The 11,468-nt window shown below is 52.1% G+C and overlaps 1 long non-coding RNA gene across 1 annotated transcript in view; it reads right to left on the reverse strand.

The window, feature by feature from the left end:
• Positions 1-11,468, reverse strand: part of LOC146425329 (uncharacterized) — a 440,420-nt gene that overhangs the window by 412,813 nt on the left and 16,139 nt on the right. The window lies entirely within an intron of this gene.

The raw sequence follows: 11,468 nt of genomic DNA on the forward strand, positions 1-11,468 counted from the left end.
TTGAGTCAGCTTTATTAGTAGCAATGGTGTTTGATAGTATAAATGAGAAGCTAAACTTGGTTAAGGTGGTTGTAGTGGGTTGATGCTGGCTGGATGCCAGGCACCCATCAAGCCACTCTCTCACTCCCCTTCACAGCTGGGCAGGGGAGAGAAAATATAATGAAGGGTTCACGAGTTCAGATAAGGACCCAGAAAGATCACCCAGCAAATACCGTCACGGGCAAAACAGGCTCAAATTAGAGATATTAATTGAATTTATTCCTAACAAAATCAGACCAGGATAATGAGAAGTAAAATAAGACCTTAAAAAACACCTTCCCCTCACCACTCCCTCCTTCCCAGTTCTGCCTCCTACCCCAGTGGCACAATGAGACAGGGAATGGAGGTTTTGGTTAGTACATCACCCATTGTTTCTCCCTCTGCTCAGGGAAAGGAGTCCTTCCCCTGCTCCAGTGTGGGGTGCCTCCCATGGGACACAGTTTTCTGTGAACTTCTCCAATGTGAGTCCATCTCACAAGCAACAGATCTCTGCGGACTGCTGCAACATGAGTCCATCCTGCCAGCAATAGTCCTCCCCAAACTGCTGCCATGTGGGTGCAGTCCTTCAAGGACAGGCTGCTCCAGCATGGGCCTCTCTCTCCATGAGCCTCCCACAGGTGCACAGCCTCCTCTCAGGCATCCATTTGCTCCAGTGTGGGCCTCCCACAGGCACACAGCCTCCTCTCAGGCATTCATTTGCTCCAGTGTGGGCCTCCTCCACAGGCTGCAGGTGGATCTCTGCATCCCCATGGACCTCCATGGGCTGCAGGGGGAGAGATGCTTTACGGTGGTCTTCACCATGAGCTGCAGAGGAATTCCTCTGGTGCCTGGAGCACCTCCTGGCCCTCCTTTTCTACTGACCTTGGTGTCTGCAGAGCTGTTTCTCTCACATGTTTTTACCCCGCTCTTCTCTGGTCCCAATTACAACTGCGCAATAGCTTTTTTTTCTCCTTTTTTTCCTTCTTCTTCTTAAATATGTTATCACAGAGGCATTACCACCATTTCTAATTGGCCCAGCCTTGACCAGCGGCACATCTGTATTTGGAGCAGCCAGGCATTGGCTCTGCCGGACATGGTGGAAGCTTCTAGCAGCTTCTCACAGAAGCCACCCCTGTAGCCCCCCCCCCGCCAAAGCTTGGCCATGCAAACCCAATACAGTAGTAAAACCCATCAGTAATATAAGGCTTAGGGTTGTGCCCATTGCTCTTGGTTTTTCCTGCTCCTTGATTTCTCAGGAAGTAGAGGAAAAGGGGATGTAACTCCCATTGCAGAGCACTCAGGCACAGCATCCGTCTTCTGCAAGAAGACCTGGAAACAAATTTTGTCTTGATTTTTTTCTTTAAAGAACGGAGAAGTCCTATATTCCATGACCTCCCTGGGCAGCCTGTTCCAGTGCTCTGCCACCCTCAGCGTAAAGAAGTTCTTCCTCATGCTGAGGTGCAACTTCTTGTGTTTTAATTTATGGCACTTGCTCCTCATCCTGTTGCTTAGCACCAGTGAAAAGAGTCTGGCACCATCCTCTTAGAACCTGTGTTTGAGATATTTATATGCATTGATGGGATCCCCTCTCAGTCTTCTCTTTTCTAGACTAAACACTAATAATTGTGGGGGGACAATAAAAAGAGTTTTTTCAAATATATTAATGGCAATAGGCAGCATAGAAATAACATCAGCCCTTGTCAGGATGACGATGGCCATCTCACAAACAGGGACATGGACAAGGCAGAGGTGTTTAATGCATTCTTTGCCTCTGTCTTCAACATGGACAACAGACCAAGGGGGTCTCAGTGCCCTGAGCTGGAGGTCCATGACTGTGAGAATGGTCAACTCCCAGTCAACCCTGAACTTGTGCGGGATCTACTGCTCCAGCTTGATCCCTACAAATCTATAGGCCTGATGGGATTCAGCCAAGAATCCTCAAAGAGATGGCTGATGTCACTGCAAAAGCTCTCTCAATGATTTTTGAGCAGTGTTGGGAATCAGGAGAGGTCAGAGCTGGCTCGAAGCTGGTGAACATTGTCCCAATTTTCAAGGAGGGCAAGAAGGACCCTGGAAATTATGGGTCTGTCAGTCTTACATCAGTGTCCAGTAAAATAATGGAAAAGATTATTCTGGGAGGTATTGAGAAACACCTGGAGGACAATGCAGTCATTGGTCACAGCCAGCATGGTTTCATGAGGAGAAAGTCCTGCTTGTCGTGATGCCTAAAATGCTGGTAAAAATTGAGACGCAGACACCGCAGTATAGGAAAAAGGGTATTACCTTGGTTTAATAAGATCCCAGGTGCACCTTCGTCAAAGGTGGTACCACGATGAAAAGAGACAGAGCCGGTTCCACGCGTATACAATTTATGGACTTCACCAATTAGCATACTTATCTAAAATTCCCCAATAAGAAACTTAACAAATGAAGTAATTGCCCCCTTATTCTAATTACCTCCCCCCAAAAAGGCTACAGTTTAGTTTATAAAAACATGTTCCAGGGATGAGGCTGTGTTCAAGGTTGGTGCCTCATGTTCTTGAGATTGTGGGGATGTTTCGTCTTCTCCAAAGAATTCTGAACTAGGCTATAGTACAAGAATTATAAACATGTGGGTCTAAGATACAGGGAGTAAAAGTACAGGAATAGGAAAGGATATAAGGTATATAAAAAGGGTATAAAAAGAGTATAAAAAGAGTATAAAGAGAAAGGACAAAAACCATCAGGCATCAGTCGAACCTGATTTCTGTCTACAACAGGGTAACCCATCTAGCTGATCTAGGAAAACCAGTGGACGCAATCTTTTTGGATTTCAGCAAAGCTTTTGATACTGTCTTCCACAGGATCCTTCTGGACAAAATGTCCAGCACCCAGCTGGATAACCATGTTATGCAGTGGGTGAGCAACTGGTTCACAGGTCAGGCACAAAGAGTTATAATGAATGGGGTGACATCAGGTTGGTCACTGGTCACAAGTGGGGTTCCACAGGGCTCCATCTTCTGCCCAGTTCTCTTCAACATCTACATTAATGACTTGGACACAGGACTCAAAAGAATACCAAGTAAGTTTGACAGACACACTAAATTGGAAGGAGGTATTGACTTCCTCAAGAGCAGAGAAGGCCTGCAGAGACCTTGAAAAATTAGAGAGATGAGCAATCACCAACCATATGAAGCTCAACAAGGACAAGTGCTGGATTCTGCACCTGGGGTGAGGCAACCCTGGATGTACTGATAAACTGGGGAATGAGAAGCTGGAAAGCAGTGCTGCGGAAAGGGATCTGGGGGTCCTGGTCAATGGCAAGTTGAATATGAGTTGGCAGTGTGCCCTGGCAGCCAGGAGGGCCAACCATGTCTTGGGGTGCATCAGGCAAAGCATAGCCAGCTGGTCAAAGGAGGTGATTTACCCGCTTTACGCTGCACTGATGTGGCCTCACCTTGAGTACTATGTGCAGTTTTGGGCACCACAATAAAAGAAAGACATTAAGCTATTAGAGAGTGTCCAAAGGAGGGCCATGAGGATAGTGAAGGGTCTGGAGGGGAAGCCTTATGAGGAGCGGCTGAGGTCACTTGGTTTGTTCAGCCTGGAAGAGACTGAGGGGAGACCTCGTTGTGGTCTTCAACATCCTCATGAGGGGAAGCGGAAGGGCAGGTACCCATCTCTTCACTCTCATTGACAGGACTCAAGGAAACATCATGAAGCTGAGTCAGGGGAGGTTTAGACTGAATATCAGGAAAAGGTTTTTCACCCAGAGGGTGGTTGAGCACTGGAACAGGCCCCCCATGGAAGTGGTCACAATGCCAAGCCTGTCTGAGTTCAAGAAGTGTTTGGACAACTCTCTCAGGCACATGGTGTGATTTTTGGGATGTCGGAGTCAACGATCCTGATGGGTCCCTTCCAACTCAGCATAATCTATAATTCTAAACAGGCCCAGCTCCAGCAGTCTCTCCTTATAAGAGAAATGCTCCACACCCCTAATCATCTTTGTGGCCTCCATTGGACCCTCTCCAGTAGTTCCTTGTCTTTCTTGTATTGAGGAGCACAGAACTGGACACAACATTCCAGATGTGGCCTTACCAGGGCCAAGTAGAGGGGTAGGATCACCTTGTGGCTAGCACAGGTTTTTCCCATGAGAAATTTTCTTGTGTTTTATAAATAAAGATAAAGTTTGGATGTTGTTGGAACAGTGTCCCAGAACTTGGACAGTGCAGGCCTGGGGGAAGGCTTCTGACTGACCAATCTGGGTGACTTTTGAGAACTCTATATATGTGATGAAATCAAAACAATAAAGGTCATTCCTTCTTGCCACTGAGAACTGGTGCATTCATTACTCTGCTAGTGCAGGCCTGGGGGAAGGCTTCTGACTGACCAATCTGGGTGACTTTTGAGAACTCTATATATGTGATGAAATCAAAACAATAAAGGTCATTCCTTCTTGCCACTGAGAACTGGTGCCTTCATTACTCTGCTAGCTGCTCAACAGCGACATCTGGTGACCACCGACGTGTACTGCGTTCAATTGCAGGTACGCGGCAGTCTTGCCCCCAGGCCCGACCCCCCCCCCGCCTGCCCTGAGGCATGGCTGATTCTGATGCGGACATGGACCCCCCCATTCCTGCCGATGGGCTCTTGCGGGCCTTTTTGGAGGTCTCTGAGGATGACCCTGCGTCCGATCAGTCGCCGCGGGTCGCTCGGGCTTTGTTGGACTGGGTCGCGGGCCACGTGTCCCGGGCCGTTTGGGATGTGGCGCTGGACTGTGATTTTTGGTTTGTGGTCGGCCGCGCTTTGGTCATGGAGTGGATGCGGGGTGATCGATCTACGGTCCGCTTCCATGGGGTTTGGAGAGACATTTGGGACGCGTTGGAAGGGCAAGCGTTCTATGACTCGCAGCTATCGGCTTGCGCGGGCATGGAGCCCCTGCTCTCGGCCGTGGGGCGGAGTGTGAAGGACGCGCCGACCCAGACGGATTCTGACGTCCCGTCCCTGGCGGCGGATGCGGCCGCGAGGCCTCAGTTTGTTTCTCCAGCTGACCTACCGAAGTGCACTTATGTCCACCCGACGGAGCAGCTGGCCGGGTTGCAGAAGACTGGAGGATCGCGGGCCGGCTCTGACACGGCCGCCCCGCAGGTCCCCCCGCCTCTGCCGCCGCGATGTGCGCAGCCTCAGAAACCCCCCCCTCCCCTGCGGAATGGCGCCGGGCTGCCCCTCCCCCATGGGCAGCCGGGATGTGCGGCGGGGGCTGGTGGGGTGGGGGTGGGGAGTGCTGCGGAGGACCGGGAGTCCCGGCTGCTCGCTTTGGCTGCGGGCCAGCCGCTTGCGGCTGCGGAGGTTCCGGCTCCGGATTTGCCGGTGGTTTCGGCTGGCGCGGGGGTTTCCGCGCAGGCGGCGGCCGGCTCGGGAGAGGCCACGGTGGCCGCGGGTGCGGCCGGTCCCGTGGTGTCGGGGTCGTGTGAGCAGGCGCCGGCTCAGCCGCCGGCTGCGGCCGGGGCCCAGCAGTCGGGGTCACTCCCCGGGGTGGTCGTGGGGCCGGAGGGGGAGCCGCCGGCGGGCGGTGCTTCCGCCGCCGGGGCTTTGATTGGCGTTCCCGCAGGTGCGGGGCCGACCTGGCTTCCCTGCGGCTCGGCAGACGTGGCGTCCGTGCCGGGCGCGATGGTTTTTCCTCCGCTTTCGTTTTTCCATGATTTGCTGGCCGAAGTGGCTGAGATTCGGCAGCAGATGGAGGTCTGTTCGTGCAGGCCTCACGGTCCGTGTGGGGCTGCCCAGGGAGTCCATCCCCCGGGTTTCCGGATGGGGTCTGGACTTCCTGGCGGCCCGACAGCCGGCTTGGTGCCGGGGGCAAGGGGCTGCTTTGGCCCCGGGCGGGTGCCGGTTCCCCTGTCGGGTTCTGTGGCAAGTGAGGCCCTGGCGCAGCGTGCTGGCGCTGTGCCGGCGGGCGTGGCCGGCGCGCCCGTCGTCGTGCCAGTGGCGCCGCCGTCTTCCTGCCCCTTCCCCGTCCCGGTCACCGCGCAGTTTCTTGGCGGGGACGCTGCCTCCGGCCGCTCGCCGTCCTTTGTGATGGGGAGTGCTGATTGCAAGCCCTGCTCCGACGACTCGGACGGTGATGAGGAGAGTTTTCTTCCTCCTGGGCGGAGGCTCGCGCGGGCGACGAGAAAGAAAGGGCATTGGGCTCTGTCGAACCCCTGGAGACGCCGTAACGGCATGGGGGTTTTCGCCCGCGTGACCCCCTGCAGTTCTGGGAATCGGTGAAGCAGGGTGCACTGGAGGCAGGGGACTGGGAACTTCTAGAGAAGATTGGATTGCCCAAACAGAGGGAGGGGTGCGAATCTGCTGTGGCAGGTTCGGATGGTGATGGCTTCCCTCAGGGGGACGCTCAGGCTTTTCCAGTGTATGTGCCTGGCCCAGATGCTATGGACACAAGGAACAGCCATTCCACCATCGCCTGGCGCATGACAAGGTCGCGACATTCGGGGTGTCTTCTCCGGCAGTGATGCAAGTTCTTAGAATGATAAATAGTGATTTGCTTGCTCCATTTGATATTATGTATCTGGCTCAGGTGCTGTTTCACCCCGTACAATACAGTGCCTTTGAGGACAATTGGAAAGCGCTGGTCGAGGATCAGCTGCGGAAAAATGTGTCTTTGCCTGCCGAGGACCCTAGGCGCATGGTTGGGGTTGATGTCCTCATGGGTAAGGGACCTTTCTCCAACCCCAACGTTCAAGCTGCCTGGGATCCTCAGATCCTGGAGCAAGCCCAACAGCTCGGTATGGGAGCCATTTTGAAAACGATTGAGATGGTTGCCCCACAAACACAGTATACACAGATACGGCAGGGGCAATCTGAACTTTACATGTCATTTCTTGAGAAGCTGGCAGCAGCCTTGGAAAAGCAGGTTGATGATCCGTCCACGAGACAGATCTTGATGAAACACTTAGCAAGGGACAATGCCAATGACGAATGTAGAAGGATCATCAATGCCCTACCGGGGGATCCTTCTGTGCAGGACATGATGCGAGCTTGTGCCAGGGTGCAGTCCGAAAATCAGGGAAAAGTCGCCTTGGCTGCATTTTTGTCCTCAGATCAGGGACCCGCTGATCAGGATAAAAAACAGCCCAAATCTGGGAACAAACGGAAAGGGGTCAAATCTAAACAGAAAGATAATTCCGGGAAGAAGGGAAATTCAGGGACCGAGACTCCTCAGTGCAAGAGGTGTGGTAGGCCAGGTCACACTTCAGACTACTGCAGGTCACAGTACCATGTAGATGGTCGACCCCTGTCGGGAAACGTGATGAGGGGTGCAAAAAGGGGGATTTGCCCCCCATCACAACAGTTCCCCCAGAACAAGGTGATGGCCCAGGATTACCCAGTCAATGTGGAGGAGGCACCAAAGGCTCAGCCCGAGTCAACGCCTACACCGCAGCAACAGTCGTCTTAGAATCTGACGATGCCCACAGGGTTCCCTTGGAGGTGGATGGTTCCCTGGATCAGGGAACCAGTGCACTGCTTATGGCAGGGCCTGAGGCCACTAGCCAAGGAATCCTGGTTCTTCCAGAGTTCATAGATGCTGGTTTCAAGGGCCAAATTCACGCTACGGTTTCCACTCCTGATCCTCCTGTCACCATTCCTGCGCACTCTTGTCTTGCTCACTTGTTGCCTTGTGAGTCTCCTGTTCCCAGGGTAGACCAGCAAGTTGGCGGAGGTGACGGCACTGAACTGCCAGGACTTCCGCAGGTCTACTGGGCTGCATCTATCTCCAATGAGTCGCCACAGATGACATGTACCCTCATCATGCCGAAAGCACGTCCACATCGAGTTCGAGTCCGAGGTTTGATCGATACAGGTGCTGATGCAATGATCCTTTCCGCCGCTTCGTGGCCTCCTACGTGGCCTTTGTGCCCAGTGGGACTGAATATCGCGGGGTTGGGGGGAACAACGCAGAGTCGATTGAGTAAGCGACCTGTGTTGGTGAAGGATCCAGAGGGACACACGGCCTCCATTCGGCCTTATGTCACTCCAGCTCCAGTGAACCTCTGGGGACGGGACGTGTTGGCAGCTTGGGGGGTGCGGATCACGACAAATTTTTGATAGGGGTCACTGTGTGCAAGGGCGCACCATATTCCACGCTGTCTTTACGATGGCTGACAAAAACACCAATATGGGAACCACAGTGGCCCTTGCCGAAAGATAAATTAGTCGCCCTTTGTCAGCTGGTTCAGGAGCAACTGAAACAGGGACACATAGAACCTTCTACCAGTCCCTGGAATACCCCAGCTTTTGTGATTAAGAAAAAATCGGGGAAATGGAGACTGTTGCAAGATCTCCGGAAAGTCAATGCAGTGATGGAAAGTATGGGGAGTTTACAGCCTGGCATGCCTTCACCCACGATGATTCTCACAGAGTGGGAAATCTTGATCGTTGATTTGAAGGATTGCTTTTTTACAATCCCTTTGCACCCCAATGACAGACCAAAGTTTGCCTTTACTGTGCCTGCAATTAACAATGCGGAGCCTGTAAAGCGGTTTCAATGGAAAGTGTTACCTCAGGGCATGAAAAATAGCCCAACTATCTGTCAATGGTATGTCGCGCAGGCCTTATCCGGAATTCGTGAGCAGTTTCCTGAGGCACTCTGCTACCATTATATGGATGATATCCTGGTGGCAGCAGCCACCCAGGATGAGTTGCGGAGGTTACAGCCTCGACTGCTCGATGCCTTGCATTCCTATGGGTTGCAAGTTGCTCCGGAAAAGGTTCAACAACAGCCTCCTTGGAAATATTTGGGAGTCAAAATTTTGGATCGAACCATACAGCATCAAGAGGTGCAGTTCTCAGACACTATTAAGACTCTGAATGATGCCCAAAAGTTGCTAGGCATCATCAACTGGTTACGTCCATATTTGGGACTGACCAATGCACAACTTTCCCCACTTTTTAATATTTTAAAGGGGGACTCTGACCTAAACTCACCTCGACAATTGACTCCCGAGGCGCGACGAGTGCTGAACGAAGTGCAGCAAGCTGTTTCCGCTCATCAGGTTTATCGAGTGGATCCCTCTACTGATATCACTGTTTTCATTACTGCTCCAGACTGTTGTAACGTGTGTCTTCACATCCTGACCCGCCCCCTGACACACTTCTGACTGGATGTAGTCAGGACCTTCATCCCTAGAGATAAAATCCCCAGCCACATCTGGAACACGGGCCTCTTTGGTTCTGGGCTCGTATGGAACTAATGCCCTCCTCGCCTTCCCTTCCCCCTCCTCAGTCTCCCATTCCTCCCTATTCCTCAATAAAAACACCATACAGACCCAGGAACCAAACAGCTGCCTTTCTAAACTGTGACGGCTTCTACAAGGACCGCGTCTGACCAGCCCCACAGCTCGTGGCCATGGAATGACCATCCTGCGTGTTCCGGTTCTAGGGCAGCCCTCCCCCGCAGCAGGGGAGAGCTGCCTTTCAGGTTCTGCACTGCTGCACCAGACCTCCAACCTACGGGTATCATTGGCCAGTGGAACAAACAATGGGATGATCCTTTGCACATCCTGGAATGGGTCTTTTTGCCCCATCAGCCAAAAAAGACAGCACCCACATTGTTCGAATTGATAGCCTGCCTGATAATTAAATGCCGATATCGGTGTTTACAATTGATGGCGGCTGATCCCGCAACGATTGTTGTCCCAGTACCACGGGACAATTTCGAATGGAGTCTTGCTAATAGCGCTCCTTTGCAAAGTGCACTGCAAAATTTCTCAGGGCAGATTGCTTATCATCTGCCCAGTCACAAATTGCTGCAGTTGGCAAATTCGGTCAATCTCATGTTGCGGCCAAAGAACAGCCGGGTGCCGGTCCATGGACCCACCGTCTTTACGGACGGTTCTGGGAGAACAGGAAAGGCCATTGTTACCTGGAAGGAAGGATCTGAGTGGCAGGTGCTGAAAGGCCACGAGACAGGCTCTGCTCAACTGGTTGAATTGAAGGCAGTTGCCATGGCTTTTCAGCGGTTCTCTCAGGTGCCTTTGAATTTGGTCACCGACTCTGCTTATGTAGCAGACATAACCAAACGTTTGGATTGCTCACTTCTAAAAGAAGTCAATAACGCGACTCTGTTTTCGCTATTGCGAACCCTGTGGAAGGCGATTCAGGCTCGAGTGCATCCATATTATATTCTGCACATTCGAAGCCACACCAATTTACCAGGCTTTTTAACAGAAGGCAATGCCAGGGCTGACATGTTAGCCAACCCTGCATGGGTGGCACCTCAGCCTGACAAAATTGCACAAGCCAAGGCATCGCACAATTTCTTTCATCAGAGTGCACATACCCTGCAGAAGCAGTTTCAATTGACGCCAACTGAGGCTCGTGACATTGTCAGTGCTTGTGCTGACTGCCACGGACTCGCTGCACCTCTGCCATCGGGGGTGAACCCCAGAGGTCTAAAGGCCTTGCAGCTGTGGCAGACGGATGTGACACACATTCCAGAATTTGGCCGAGTCAAGTATGTGCATGTGTCTATTGACACTTTCTCCTCAGCTATGTGGGCGACTGCCCATACTGGAGAAAAAAGTCGCGATGCCATTGCCCATTGGAAATTAGCCTTCTCAGTCCTGGGGGTGCCAGCCACTGTGAAAACCGACAATGGTCCTGCCTACGCCTCGCAGAAGACGCGGCAGTTTTTACACCTATGGGGTGTAGACCATACGTTCGGTATTCCGCATTCTCCTACTGGCCAAGCCATTGTGGAACGCGCTCATGGTACTCTGAAGCGTGTCTTGGAAAGGCAAAAAGGGGGAATGCATGGGGAAACACCACAGAGTCGATTGGAGAAAGCTTTGTACACTATCAATCATCTTACGGTGCCACCAAACTCGAATAATCCTGTGATTTTGAACCACTTTCTTTCATTGCAGTCATCAGGCGAGTTGCGTTTGCCCCGGGCAAAGGTATGGGTACGGAACCTACTTACTAACACCTGGGAAGGCCCACATGAGCTTATTGCTTGGGGTCGAGGGTATGCTTGCGTCTCCACAGATACTGGGGTACGATGGCTGCCTGCAAAATGCGTCCGCCCTGACCTGCGGCTCCCGAGACAGAACCAGCAACCTCAAAATAACAACCAGAATGCCGAACACCAACCAAGTGATCCTTCTGATGATGACCAAGAAGCCGGTCCATCCACAAGCAGAGACTGAAACTCATTCATGGAGTCAGAAAGCAAGGACTTTGAAAGCATGTTTTGTTGAATTACAGATTTATATGTAGATTTAGTTTTATATATACTTTATCTAGGGTATTGCATGGGGCCTCTTTGACCGTCTTAATCAGCATCAGGTTCGGGTTCTGTTCAGTGGCTGGCCACCTCCGAACAGACCCCTTGAGTTTCAACCTGGCTCTGTTTGGTAACTGGCCATTACCAAACAGATCCTTCATGCTGATCCACTGGGGCTCACAAGCAATGC

This window comes from Lichenostomus cassidix, chromosome W (assembly GCF_008360975.1).
Source record: "Lichenostomus cassidix isolate B80296 chromosome W, HeHo_3.0, whole genome shotgun sequence".
NCBI lineage: Eukaryota > Metazoa > Chordata > Aves > Passeriformes > Meliphagidae > Lichenostomus > Lichenostomus cassidix.